This window comes from Berghia stephanieae, chromosome 6 (genome assembly GCF_034508935.2).
Source record: "Berghia stephanieae isolate SIO BIC M18660-M18661 chromosome 6, UCSD_Bste_1.3, whole genome shotgun sequence".
Lineage (NCBI taxonomy): Eukaryota > Metazoa > Mollusca > Gastropoda > Nudibranchia > Aeolidiidae > Berghia > Berghia stephanieae.
In genome coordinates this window covers 26,737,041-26,750,090 of record NC_088365.1, presented here as the reverse complement: position 1 = coordinate 26,750,090, position 13,050 = coordinate 26,737,041, and the positions used below count along the sequence as shown (strand labels likewise).

General features: G+C 39.1%; 1 protein-coding gene across 5 annotated transcripts in view; it reads right to left on the bottom strand.

Annotated features, from left to right (window-relative positions):
* The window catches only part of LOC144974765 (glycoprotein 3-alpha-L-fucosyltransferase A-like), a 38,314-nt gene that overhangs the window by 13,284 nt on the left and 11,980 nt on the right, over positions 1 to 13,050 (bottom strand). The window contains exon 1 of one of the 5 annotated variants that reach the window (XM_078918001.1): positions 526 to 915. The exons of the other annotated variants lie outside the window; for them this stretch is intronic. The gene's annotated coding sequence lies outside the window, so the exon portion shown is untranslated. Of the gene's footprint in view, positions 1 to 525; positions 916 to 13,050 lie in introns of those variants that run through there. 5 annotated transcript variants of the gene reach the window in all.

The following is a 13,050-nucleotide window of genomic DNA, read 5'->3' as shown; positions in this document are numbered from 1 at the left end:
AGGATTATAATATTAAGGCATCAAAAGTCAGTCAGTATTTACACACAGTTTCTATGTCAAATGTTGATAGTAATAAGGATAATAATATGAATGCTTCATATGATGTCAGTCATTATAATTTATACACCATTTCTAATATCAAAGCTACTTCTGATATATTAATTAGGGTGCCTTTTTATAGGAGTTCAGGTTACTGATTGCTGATCGTATAAAAGTACAATTGTATCTCTGTATTCTACATTTTGGCTGAGCAAAACGTCTCCCTGACGGAAGTATTTTGAACTCACAATTCAAGGGGTGATTGCGTGAATTAACAATACAATTTGCTTTCCTTTCTACAGATTTCGAGTATTATTTAGAAATAGTTTCAATTTTGCTATTTACTATTTTACTACATTCGTTCGAAATTTCCTGAATTTTGTTTTTCTCCTTCACTCCAAATGAGCCAAACCACATTGAAATGCTGAAAATGAATATGCTGAGAACTAGAGACTTATAGATCTGAACCATTGTTTTATTACTTACATGAAATGATCTGAGTTTTATTAAAATATATATCCTTTGACAAGCTTTTGTGACAATATTATTTACACGAGATTTAAATTTTAGGGAGGAATCAATTGCGATACCAAGGTATTTAATTTCGTCAACATTATTATATATCGCTTGATTTAAATAACTCTCATCTTGGCAAGAACTCTCAAACCTGGCACTTCACTGATGTCCGGACTCGAGAGATTTTGCCAAGAAGAGACTCAATAAAAATCTATCGATATGTGAACGAAGAGTTTTCTGGCCAAGTTATTTAAATATAATGTGTGTTTTTTTCAGAGTACGACAGAACTGTCAACACGCAGACATTGTGCTAGTGCCGCCCACTTCTTGACATAAACACTTAACAGGTGAAACACCCCCTAATGTAGGCAGCCACAGAGCTCATTCCCACGAGAAACAAAGGAATGGAACAATCTGCCCGATGAAATTGTGACAATATCTAGTCATGGACGATTCCTGGTCGCTCTGAGCGCATACAGCGTGGTGCAGCGCTTGTCGTCAGCATGACGGCGTTGGCTCCGGAGCGAATAATGATAATAATAATAATAATAATGATAATAATAATAATAATAATAATAATAATAATAATAATAATAATAAATAATAATAATAATAATAATAATATAATAATAATAATATATAATAATAATATAAAATATATATATAAGTAGTAAGTAGTATAGTATAGTAAGTAGTAGTAGTAGTAGTAGTAGTAGTAGTAGTAGTAGTAGTAGTAGTAGTAGCAGTAGTAGTAGTAGTAGTAGTAGTAGTAGTAGTAGTAGTAGTAGTAGTAGTAGTAGTAGTAGTAGTAGTAATAGCAAAAACCACAATTATAAACAGCCTCTCGGAATAATTGGTCTAAGAATTCACCCTGCAAATTTACAAACCACCTAGAGCGACTTGGACTACACCATCGGTACCGGTGGTCAGCCATCCTTCCATCTGTCTGGGAGACTTTAATAGCCACCATCACGAATGGGGCTACCGAGACTGCAACGAGGCAGGAAGACAACTCCGCTCATGGATGGACTGTAATGATCTACACCTAGTGTACGATCCTACATCCAAGGGTACCTTCCGGGGTACCCGCCATAAGAAGGAGTATACTCAAGACCTCACCCTCGTAACGAAAGGCGCGAACGGTGAACCGCTGCAAGTGAAGCGAACAGTCCTCGGGGACTTTCCGCATAGCCAGCACAGGCCGGTTCTTGTCACAGCTGGGGTGACAATACCGAGAGTGCAGTCTCTCCCACTTTGCAGATGGAATTTCAGGAAAGCTGACTGGGAGGAATTCAGTTCCTATATCGAGCAGGTCTGCCCTGCCATTCCTCCCAAGTCCAAGAATATAACCAGAATCAGTAGGCTACTGGTTAAGAGCGCTCAATGCTCTATTCCACGGGGCAAACGGAAATTCTACACCCCTTGCTGGACAGCAGAGTCGGAAGAGCTGTACCGAGAGTACCAGCAGAATCAGTCCCAGGACGCAGCGGATAGACTACTTCAGTCTCTGGCAGAGGGAAGGAAGCAACGGTGGCAGGAGACCGTGGAAAGTCTCGACTTTACACACTCCAGCCGCCACGCTTGGCGTTTGATAAAGAAATTGGACCCAGATTGGAATTACGCGAAGGCTGCACCGGAGTGTGAGGCAGACACAATTGCCAAGAACATTAAGAACCGTAGCAAGCGGGTCCCTAATCAGGCTTTTGAGCGCGGTGTCCGCAAGGCATACCGTACGATTTTGGACTCGCTACCTGCGGAGGAGTCGGACTGGACGGCCCCGTTCAGTCCCCGAGAAGTGGGTGCAGCCATTAGAGAAGTGAAGAACGGCAAAGCAGCAGGGATAGATGGTGTATATCCCGATGTGGTGACGCATCTGGGCCCCAGGGCACGGGCCTGGCTTGCAGAGGCAATGTCGACGTCCTTGCAAAAGGAAAGCTTCCACAAGTGTGGAAGCATGCGAAGATAGTTGCCATCCTGAAGCCAGGGAAACCGGCGAAGGAGGCAGACAGTTACAGACCCATATCGCTGCTGAGCTGTCTTTACAAATTGTTGGAGCGTGTTCTATTAAACCGATGGGGGCCGGTCCTAGATACTGCCCTGCCACCCGAGCAGGCAGGCTTCAGGGAAAGGAGGTGCACCACGGAGCAGGTCATTGCCCTTACAGAGCATATTGAGCACGGGTTCGAGAGAAAACAGCAAACAGGTCCTGTCTTTATAGACCTATCAGCGGCGTACGATACGGTCTGGTGCGATGGGTTGATGCTCAAACTTGCAAAAATCATAAGGTGCAAAAAGACCTTGAAGTTGTTCTCTTCGATTTTAGGGGAAAGGCAATTCCACGTCGCGCTGGGAGACGTCACAAGCAAAGTAAGGAAATTGAAGAATGGGGTCCCTAAGGGGTCGGTACTTGCGCCAATGTTGTTTAACGTTTACATTAGCGATATGCCGAACACTTCCTCCCTGAGGCTGGGATACGCAGACGACTGGGCACTCGTTACTCAGAGTAAAGTGTGGACCCGTCTCGAGAGCGTACTCAGCGAGGACGTCACCAGACTCAAATCCTACTTTGACAAGTGGTACCTGAAGATGAACACTTCAAAAACCGTGGCCAATGCATTTCACTTATGCAGTGGTTGGCACACCCGCAAACTGAATGTCCTAGTCGGGGACCAGCCACTCCCATATGAGCCGCATCCAAAATATTTAGGGGTGACGTTGGATCGCAGCCTTACCTATCGGATTCATCTCGAAGGGGTTCCCCGGAAGATAGAGAAGCGGAATAGTCTTCTGAGGAAGCTGGCGGGATCGACTTGTAGCGCTAGCCAAGCGCTCATGAGAACGTCCGCCCTGGCACTATGCTATTCCATCGCGGAGTATTGCGTTCCAGTGTGGGGTAGAAGCAGAAACGTTGAGAAGGTGGATGAAAACTTCGCAAGTCGATGCACATAGTGTCGGGAGCGCTAGCAACAACCCCTAGAGAATGGGGCCCGATAATGGCAGCAATCCAGCCCCCCGATGTCCGGAGGGAGACCATTACGGGAAACTGGCTGAGTAAGATCAAAGAGAGAGGGAATGGGGATACCCCTCTCATGCGCATAATGGACGGTGCCCCGTTTCGAGCCAAAATAAGTCCCGGCAACCCTTGTACGCAGAATCCCTGACTACGGACAGAGCTGCACATACGAGATGGAAGTCGGTTTGAACGAATTCAATCCCTCCTGGGGGCGGGGACCTACACTCCTCTAAGCTTGGTGAGAAGTTGCCAGGCTTTGATACCAGTAAGAGGAGACACTGGGTAGCTGCGAATCGACTTCGGTCGAGGAGCTGCCTAACGGCAAGTGCGTTACATCGGTGGGGTCTACCTTCCTGTCCAATATGTCCACGCTGTGGGCAAGAACCCGAGACGGCAGAGCATCTAGTCGAAAGGTGTGTTGTGACGATGCTACCAGGCGGGTTTGCGACGGTGCACGAATGCGGACCGGACTTTGCTGATTGGGTCGATCGTCATAACATAATAGTGTAAACCATAAGAGCCTGCTATCCTGCAAAGTCAAAGGTCTTGAGGATAGGTACGTGTCAAAGGGAGCAGATCAAAGTAAAAGATCAGGAACTCGAAGAAATAGACACTTTCTGCTATCTTGGAAGTATAATTGACAAGGATGGAGGCACGGAAGCAGAGGTGAAAGCACAAATAGGAAAGGCACAGGCTGCATTCACATCTTTCATCAGAGTTTGGAGAACTAAAGATATCTCCCTTCGACTTAAGCTAAGACTTTTCAACTCAAATGTGAAGTCTGTCCTACTGTATGGATGTGAAACTTGGAACGCATCACAGGCAAGTATAAGGAGGGTACAGATTTTCGTAAACAGGTGCATGCGTAAGCTACTCAGAATAAAATGGATGGATAGAATAAAAAATGAATAAGTATGGAAAAGAACACAGCAGAAACCAGTAGGAGAGGAAATAGGAAGAAGACGATGGAGGTGGATTAGAAAGAACGACTCCACTATAACAAAGAAAGTATTGGACTGGAACCCTCAGGGCAGAAGATCAAGGGGAAAGCCACGAGGAACATGGAGAAGAATTAAAGAAGCTGATATACAGAGAAGTGGTAAGACCTGGAATGAGATTAAAAAGATAGCTCAGAATAGGGAAGGATGGAAACTGTTTGTCTGTGGCTTATTCCCTGACCCAGGGTGAAAAAGGCAATGATGATGATGATGAGTAGTAGTAGTAGTAGTAGTAGTAGTAGTAGTAGTAGTAGTAGTAGTAGTAGTAGTAGTAGTAGTAGTAGTAGTAGTAGTAGTAGTAGTGGTAGTAGTAGTAGTAGTAGTAGTAGTAGTAGTAGTAGTTAGTAGTAGTAGTAGTAGTAAAGTAGTAGTAGTAGTAGTAGTAGTAGTAGTAGTAGTAGTAGTAGTAGTAGTAGTAGTAGTAGTAGTAGTAGTAGTAGTAATAGTAGTAGTAGTAGTAGTAATAATAATCCTTTCTTTAAAAAATATAGCATTGTGGAGAGCATTGTGCTTATTTGAGTCAATAAAAAAATGATACGGCGCACAACTCTACTGAAAGATTTGAAAATTAGAAATGTATTTTTACAGATAGATAAAAAGATAACTTGATTTCCTTTTCTAATTTAAAGTCAGTTTGAAAGTTTGTTGAGTCACACAGACATCATAAAATACGTACCGACGACACTAACACTCTCAAATACAACCAATTTCGTCACTCTAAAAAGTACGACAGGAAGAACAACCAAATGGATTTTGACCATTGTTTTGATTTTCAGCCGCCATTTTGATTTTAGTGAAATATTGAAAGGTAGTGCAAAGCAGTCCGAGGGTCTTTTTTACTATTAGGGTTAGTTCGAGATCGAAGGATTTTATTTGTATTAGTGTTAGTCATAAATCTTAGTAAAGGTGCTAGGGTGTTTGCTTTTCCATAAGTTAAGTAAAGAGGAGACATTCCGAAAGCTCCTACATCCCCAGTATTCTTTAAATTTGTATTTTCACCGTTGATCTTTTGTTTATTTATTCAATATGTCATCATTTTTTCTATTAAGGTTAGCTCGAGATCGGAGGATTTTTTTTTCTATTAGGGTTAGTCATTAGTCTTAGTAAAGGTGCTAGGATGTTTGTTTTTCCATAAGTTAAGTAAATGGGAGACATCCCGAAAGCTCCTACATCCCCAGTATAATGTATTCACTTAATGTAAATGTTGCTGCTCAAAGCTAGAAGAAATAAATAATAATGTGAAATTGAATGTAACCTTCAATTTAATTACAAAAACAGATCAAATGAACGTTTCGGGTTTCCCCTTTATCAACAAAACAGGATGAATGAAACACCACAGATGAATGAGATAATGTGGTAGTGGCGTAGTTAAGATGAATAAACAAAACATTGATTGGCAGGAAATTAGTATGCTTCTATTTGTAGGGAATCACGAATTACAATAAAATGTTAGATATTTCTAAAAGGTGCGCAATCAATTAAGTGAAAAGACGGGAGGCGGGGAGGAACTGTGTAATGCAGTTTAGAAAGTGAAATATAAAAATGTGTAGACTGTTGTTGGAAGATAAATACAATGGAATTGAAAATCCTTTCTTTAAAAAATATAGTCTAGCCTTGTGGAGAACATTGTGTCATTTGAGTCAATAAATAAAAATTATACGGCGCACAACTCTACTGAAAGATTTGAAAATTAGAAATGTATTTTTTACAGATAGATAAACAGATAATTTGATTTCCTTTTATAATTTAAAGTCAGTTTGAAAGTTCGTTGAGTCAAACCGATATCATGAAATATAGTGCATGGGCCAGTGGGCGAAACCCTCCCCCCCCCTGGGGGAGTTTTCGCCACATGGTTTTTCTAAAACAGCAATGTATCTTGAGTATTAATCCGGGTGTTACCGTTTTTTCAAGTGTCATTTACGAGAGTTACGGCCCTTGAAAGGTCATTAGGTGCAATTTTTTGTGAAATCGTTTTTGTGCATAAAATGGTTGTTTATCACCTTAAAATTGTTTCACATACAATCAATAATGGAATTTTATTGTAATTTCTCATTTTTTGCCTCATATCATAAAATATTTTACAAAGCCATATAGCGTTTTAAAATCTTTGATAGCCATTTTCTCTATAATTTGAAAAAAAATCTATTACAGTGTACTTATTTCCCTTCAGGATGAATAAACAAGAGGGATTTTGCACTAGCACAATTCAGGCATGCTTCAGGGACATATAACACAAATTAATCAGGGTGTTACAGTTTTTTCAAGTATCATTTACAGGAGTTATGGCCCTTGAAAGGTCATCGGGTGCAATTTTTCGTGAACTCATTTTTGTGCATAAAATGATTGTTTATCACCCTAAAATTGCTTCAAATGCAATAAATAGTGGAATTTTATTGTCATTTATTATTTTTTGCCTCATGTCATAAAATATTTTACAAAGCCATATAGCGTTTTTAAATCTTTGATAGCCATTTTCTCTATAATTTGAAAAAAAAAAGTCTATTACAGTGTACTTGTTTCCCTTCAGGATGAATAAACAAGAGGGATTTTGCACTAGCACAATTCAGGCATGCTTCAGGGACATATAACACAAATTAATCAGGGTGTTACAGTTTTTTCAAGTATCATTTACAGGAGTTATGGCCCTTGAAAGGTCATCGGGTGCAATTTTTCGTGAACTCATTTTTGTGAATAAAATGATTGTTTATCACCCTAAAATTTCTTCAAATGCAATAAATAGTGGAATTTTATTGTCATTTCTCATTTTTTGCCTCATATCATAAAATATTTTACAAAGCTATATAGGGTTTTTAAATCTTTGATAACCATTTTCTCTATAATATGAAAAAAATATATATTACAGTGTATTTGCTTCCTTTCAGTGATAAATAAACAAGAGGAATTTTGTACTAGCACAATTCAGGCATGATTAATGGGCATATAACACATATACATTTGTAACATTTGACCTTGCTGTAGCAAAGAAAGCTTACGATATTGTCTGGCAAAACCCACAGCTTTACAAAACAGTCATTATTCACCTGGGTGTCTTTCACACCATAATTTCATATCTTGGTGCCCTGGGAAAGCTCCAAAGTGGATCTGGTTTTGAAGAAATTGTGACTGAAGCAGGGCTATGTGCACATGGTTCTATGGATAGGGTTATGAGTGGAAAGAACTACAACAGGGCTATATGAGTGCATGTGTCTGTTTTGGAGGCTCTAGAGAGGCTTCTGCTTGCAAAATTTGAGCAGGACACGGATTCAAAACTCAGTAAAGACCTCATGTCTTACATAAAGGAATTCACCGAAGGAATTTCAAGCCATACAGCTAATAAAATTCTCCAGTCAACTGTGTATGCTGAGTTATTTTCCCAGTATGAAGCCTTCAAAGAGAGTGTCCGCTCAGGAAAGTACGGAAAAACTGCACAATACTGGATCCAATACATGGACAGAGTTTGGCTTCTCCTCCAGTTTCTGCGAGCTACAAAGACAAACAACTTTCTTCTTCATATATCTTGTTTAAAAGAACTGTGCCCACTGCTTTTTACCATGAATCACCATAATTATGCCAAGTATCTCAGTGTATATTTTGTGTCACTAGCCAACCTGATTCATTCCCACCCAGGGGCAGAAGAAATGTTACAAGATAATGGATTTAGTGTCTCCAGATCAAGGACGCCTGCTGGAAGAATAGCAGTTGATATGACCATTGGACAAACAATAAACAAACATGCAAAGACAAAAGGAGGTATTGTTGGGTTCAGCAAGAGTCTTCCAAGCTATTACCTTTGGAGTGTAACAAGACACAATCGAGCAGAATATGTATCAGCAACCCAAAGAATGATCAGCAACAACAACTGTATAGATATAGACACCCACAAAGAATTGAACCTTGCAGAAAAAAGACAAAGTGAAAAGCGAGTGCAAAAGATCCTCCAGGCATTTTCAGCATTTATCAATCCCTTTGAAGTTGAAGATGGTCTGGTCAGTCTAGCTTCAGGAATGAAAATGCAAGAGGATGTTGCTGATGACCTGCTAGCCGTGGAAAAAACAGGAAAAAGATTGTTTGAAAGTTTTGTTGAAAACAGACTGAAGGAAAAGACTGTAGAATTTCACAAGCCATTAGAAAGGAACAAGACCAAGACATTTGCATCATTGAGGAAAGTGGTAACAGTGAAAAAAGACATGAACGTGGTCAAAATCAAGGTACAAAGAAATTTATTTGGCCAGCTTCTTGTTTTGTCCCAAGAGCACAGTGTTGATCTTCAAAAAGTTCTTCAATATCCTCTAACACCTACTCCATGGTCGCTGGCTTCATCAGATGGTTTACCTCTGAAGACCAACAAAGCAACTCTGTTGCACAAGCTCACGCCTGACAATTCATTAATGTTCGAGGATTATGCAAAAAAACAAACAAACACCGTTTACATTGTTGATGGCAATGCACTGTTACAAACTCTGTCAGCAATCCCAAATACATTTGGTGAAGTAGCCAAACTTACATTTTCCTCCTTACCACAAGCAGCTTGTGTGCACTTTGTGACTGATACTTACATAGAAGATTCAATCAAAGGTTGTGAGAGATTGAGGAGAGGATCTTCTGAAGATAATGCATACTTGTTAAGAGGATCTGCAACAACAGTGCCCAGACGTTGGAAATCATTTCTCAGCTGCGTTGATAACAAAAGATCTCTTATCAGGTTTCTCCTCAAGGAATGGGAAAGTAACGAATATGCAAAGAAACTGAGAAACAGGGAAATCTTCTTTGTCTGTGAAGAGAGAGATGCACCTTACTTTACAGTGACACGGATGAATTTACCACAGCTGTACCTTGTCTAGATCTCTACTCATCACAGGAAGAGGCAGACACACGAATTATACTGCACTGTCAATATGCTTCCCGCCAACCAAACTGTGAAACAATTGTTGTCAGATCACCAGACACGGATGTCTTCTTACTTCTCCTTTCATTCTCAGAGACAATTGGAAAGACCCTGATTTTTTATACTGGCTGTGGCAACAACAGGCGACAAATCAATGTCTCTCAGATAGCAAAGACTTTGTCTAAACAGATGTGTGATGCATTACTTGGTGTCCATGCATTCACAGGCTGTGACACAACAAGTTGCTTTGCTGGGCAAGGAAAGCTGAAAGCTCTAAAATTTCTTCAAAAAGAGGAAGATCTTAGAATTCTGTTCTCCAGATTTGGAACATCAGCAGCTGTTTCGAGTAATGACTGTCTCATGTTAGAGTCATTTGTGTGCAAGCTGTATGGCAAAACCTCATGCACAAGTGTCAACAAAGTGAGGTATGACATAGTTCGCCAGCGTTTCAAAGGAAAGAAAGGTACCATCTCATGCAGTGGTGGAATTGATCTGTGTCAGATGCCTCCTTGTAGTCAAGTATTGACACTGCACATATCAAGAGCCAACTTTCAAACTCTCATTTGGAGGAATGCAGTGTGCCAGAATCCTAGCATTCCAAAACCAGAGGATAACGGTTGGCAGAGAAATTCTGAAAATGAATTGGAAGTACAGTGGTTCAAAGATGCTTTCATTCCAGATGAGTTGCAGGAAATTGTGTATGAAGAAAGCTGCACCAGTACTGACGAAGATACATATGCCGAGGATGGTAGTGATAGCTTTGACAGTGATTTCCTTGACGACACTTCAGAGGACGAAGAGGATTTTGCTACTGATGATGAGGATATGTAATAAATTGGTGAGCAGTGCAAACTGTTAAGGAGTAAAGCATGTTTGCAAAACACATAAGGATATTGTTTTTATGTACTTACTGCATCTTGAATCAAGAATCCCTTTTGAGTATCAATTATTCTTCATAATATAACAATGCGATTTCGTTCAAAAGTCTTCGGTAATGATGCTTCACTTGGGTTGTGAACAAATTAGTCTTTTTTCATGATATATCTACTGTTTTTACCACACCTTCAACTTACTTTTAAATGTGACAACTGGACATCAATACCATGTTTAAAAAGAATGAAAATTATGATGAATTTGGCATCCCACAAAGTGGAGAAATATTTAAGGGTTGCGTACACTTTTAGTTTTTCCTATGACGTAGAAATATGAAGGTTGTTGTTGAGGCTTGGGCCATAGCTTTCTTCAGTGCTACTTTTTTAATGAACATGCTGTTTTTGGCCATATTTAAAATAATGTTTGTGTAAAACACTGAAATAGCTTAGTTTAGATATGACACGTCATGAGATTACTGACAAATTGTTTCAACTTTCTGTGAATCTATATAATATTTACAAATTGAAAGCTTGTGCACATAGTTTGATAGTATATTCAATTTCCTTCAGTTTGATACCCAATTTGCATATATTTGAATTAATATTGTAGTCTCCAGAGCCTTTGAAAGAAATGTCTCTTTTTTGCAAGGGGACACAACTCACTTTTTTCAAAGAGCCATAACTCTCTTAAATGACACTTATTTTTACGGTAACAGTGGAATTTGTATGGCCAATAAGTTCTATTATTTGAAAAACATAGTGGCATAAACTCCCAAAGGGGGGGGAGGGGGGTCCCAGTGGCCTAAGCACTAATATGTACCGACGACACTAACACTCTCAAAAACAACGAATTTCGACACTGTAAAAAGTTGTCTGTTTGGCGTTTTTACGCAAATCGTCGCATTCGAAATAATGTATTCACTTAATTACTTTAAGGGTTTCAGATCTACACTAAGTTTTCAACAGGTTTCATATATTTATGACATCAAGTATTATTATTGCCCCTTTGATGTTTTCAATGTGATGGTTTCGGATGGATAATACCCAGGTTTAAATTCTTTGGCAATAAATTAAAAAATAATAATAATAGTCTAAAACATCTAAATTTAAAACAAGAAAATAGGAGTTGCATTGAAGGTAAAATAAGGATTTAGAAAAAACTTATTAAATGTTATGAATAGTCAGGTGGCTCCGTAGCGCACTGGATAAGCTGTCAGACACAAACTTTGAAAGAACTGGGTTCAATCCCATTGTGGACATTTAAAAAAATGTTTACTTTATTGAGAAAGACATCATTTTCGTTGTTATAGTTACTGGACATATATGTAAAACCTTAAAATAATATATTATCATTATTATTTATTATTATATTTTCTTTTAAAAAAACAACAACGGTACCAGTCAATGTGTTATCGACGTGCATTTATATGTAAACGGCGATTGTTATCATTTTATTATATTTTATCATTATCATCAGTGTATTCGTTTACCGCGTCTTTGTTATTTTATTGGGGTTTTTTTCTTCTTCTTTTTTTTTTCAAAAACTTCATGTCCCATCATTGTTTATGTCTATTTTCTTTATCTACGCCATTCACACTACATATCTCTCATTCGTTCTTAGTGTCTTATTCGTCGTGTTTTGTTGATAAAGGGGAAATTAGAAACGTCCACAGCATGTCTTCGCCTATTAAATTGAGGCTTACAATTCAACACTTATCGTTATTTTTTCCTTCGACTTCGAGCTTCAAGCAGCAACATTTTCATTAATCAACCAGCAGCGCCAACGGAGGTGCATAAAAATGGTACATTTTTGTGCGTTACTGAGGCCCTGAAATTGTTGCAATGGAAAACAATGGAGAGTAGGCCTAAAAAAAAGCTCTTCCAACTTTACCACAATATTTCACAAAGCAACACAGTACATTCACAAGCAATAATCAAAGCAGTAAGTTCACAATTCCATTAAACAGAATCAATCCATATAAAAACAGTTCCTTCCCAAGAACCACCAATGAATGGAACACTCTCCCACCAGAAATCTTAGATATTACCAATAATAACCAATTTGATCAACTATTAAACATCTATCTTTCAGCTCAACAACACAATAATGCAAATAGTCACCATATAATTGTATACACTCTACAGTGATGGGTAACTCGCCTTTTGCAGATGAAGACGTTAAACTTGAGTTGAATTTGAACTTTACTATAAGTAGTCCTTCAGAGCCATTTGGCACATGGAGCCGGAGTTTCTCTCGGTTTCTGTAGCGTTGAACGGACAATAGCAATTACTTGCTATCCTTTGGACAGGACGCTGATTTATCGCAAGTACTTTTTCAAGATCTATCAGACCAGCAACCAATCACTGCAAGGTGGAAAGGGCTTGGGGTCTGAAGAAAATCTCAACTGCACGGGCATCGATCTCGGTCACTTTGCGTATAGAGCGAGTGCCCTGTCATCTGAGCTATCGGGAACCCCATTCATTACTGTGCGGCTTACAAATTAATCCCATGTTTTATAAATGTGTCAATAAATTCAATTGTCATTACCTTGTCCATGAAACATGGGTCACATGTGAAGGACAAGTTATCTGGCAAAAATTTTTAAAACATGCGAATTATTATTTTTCCAGAGTTCGGCGCTTAACGTGTTGACATCTTTCTTTAAAAATAACATATTTTAAGTGATTTTCTACAGAAAATATCCTGATTTGGAACACAAAATAGCC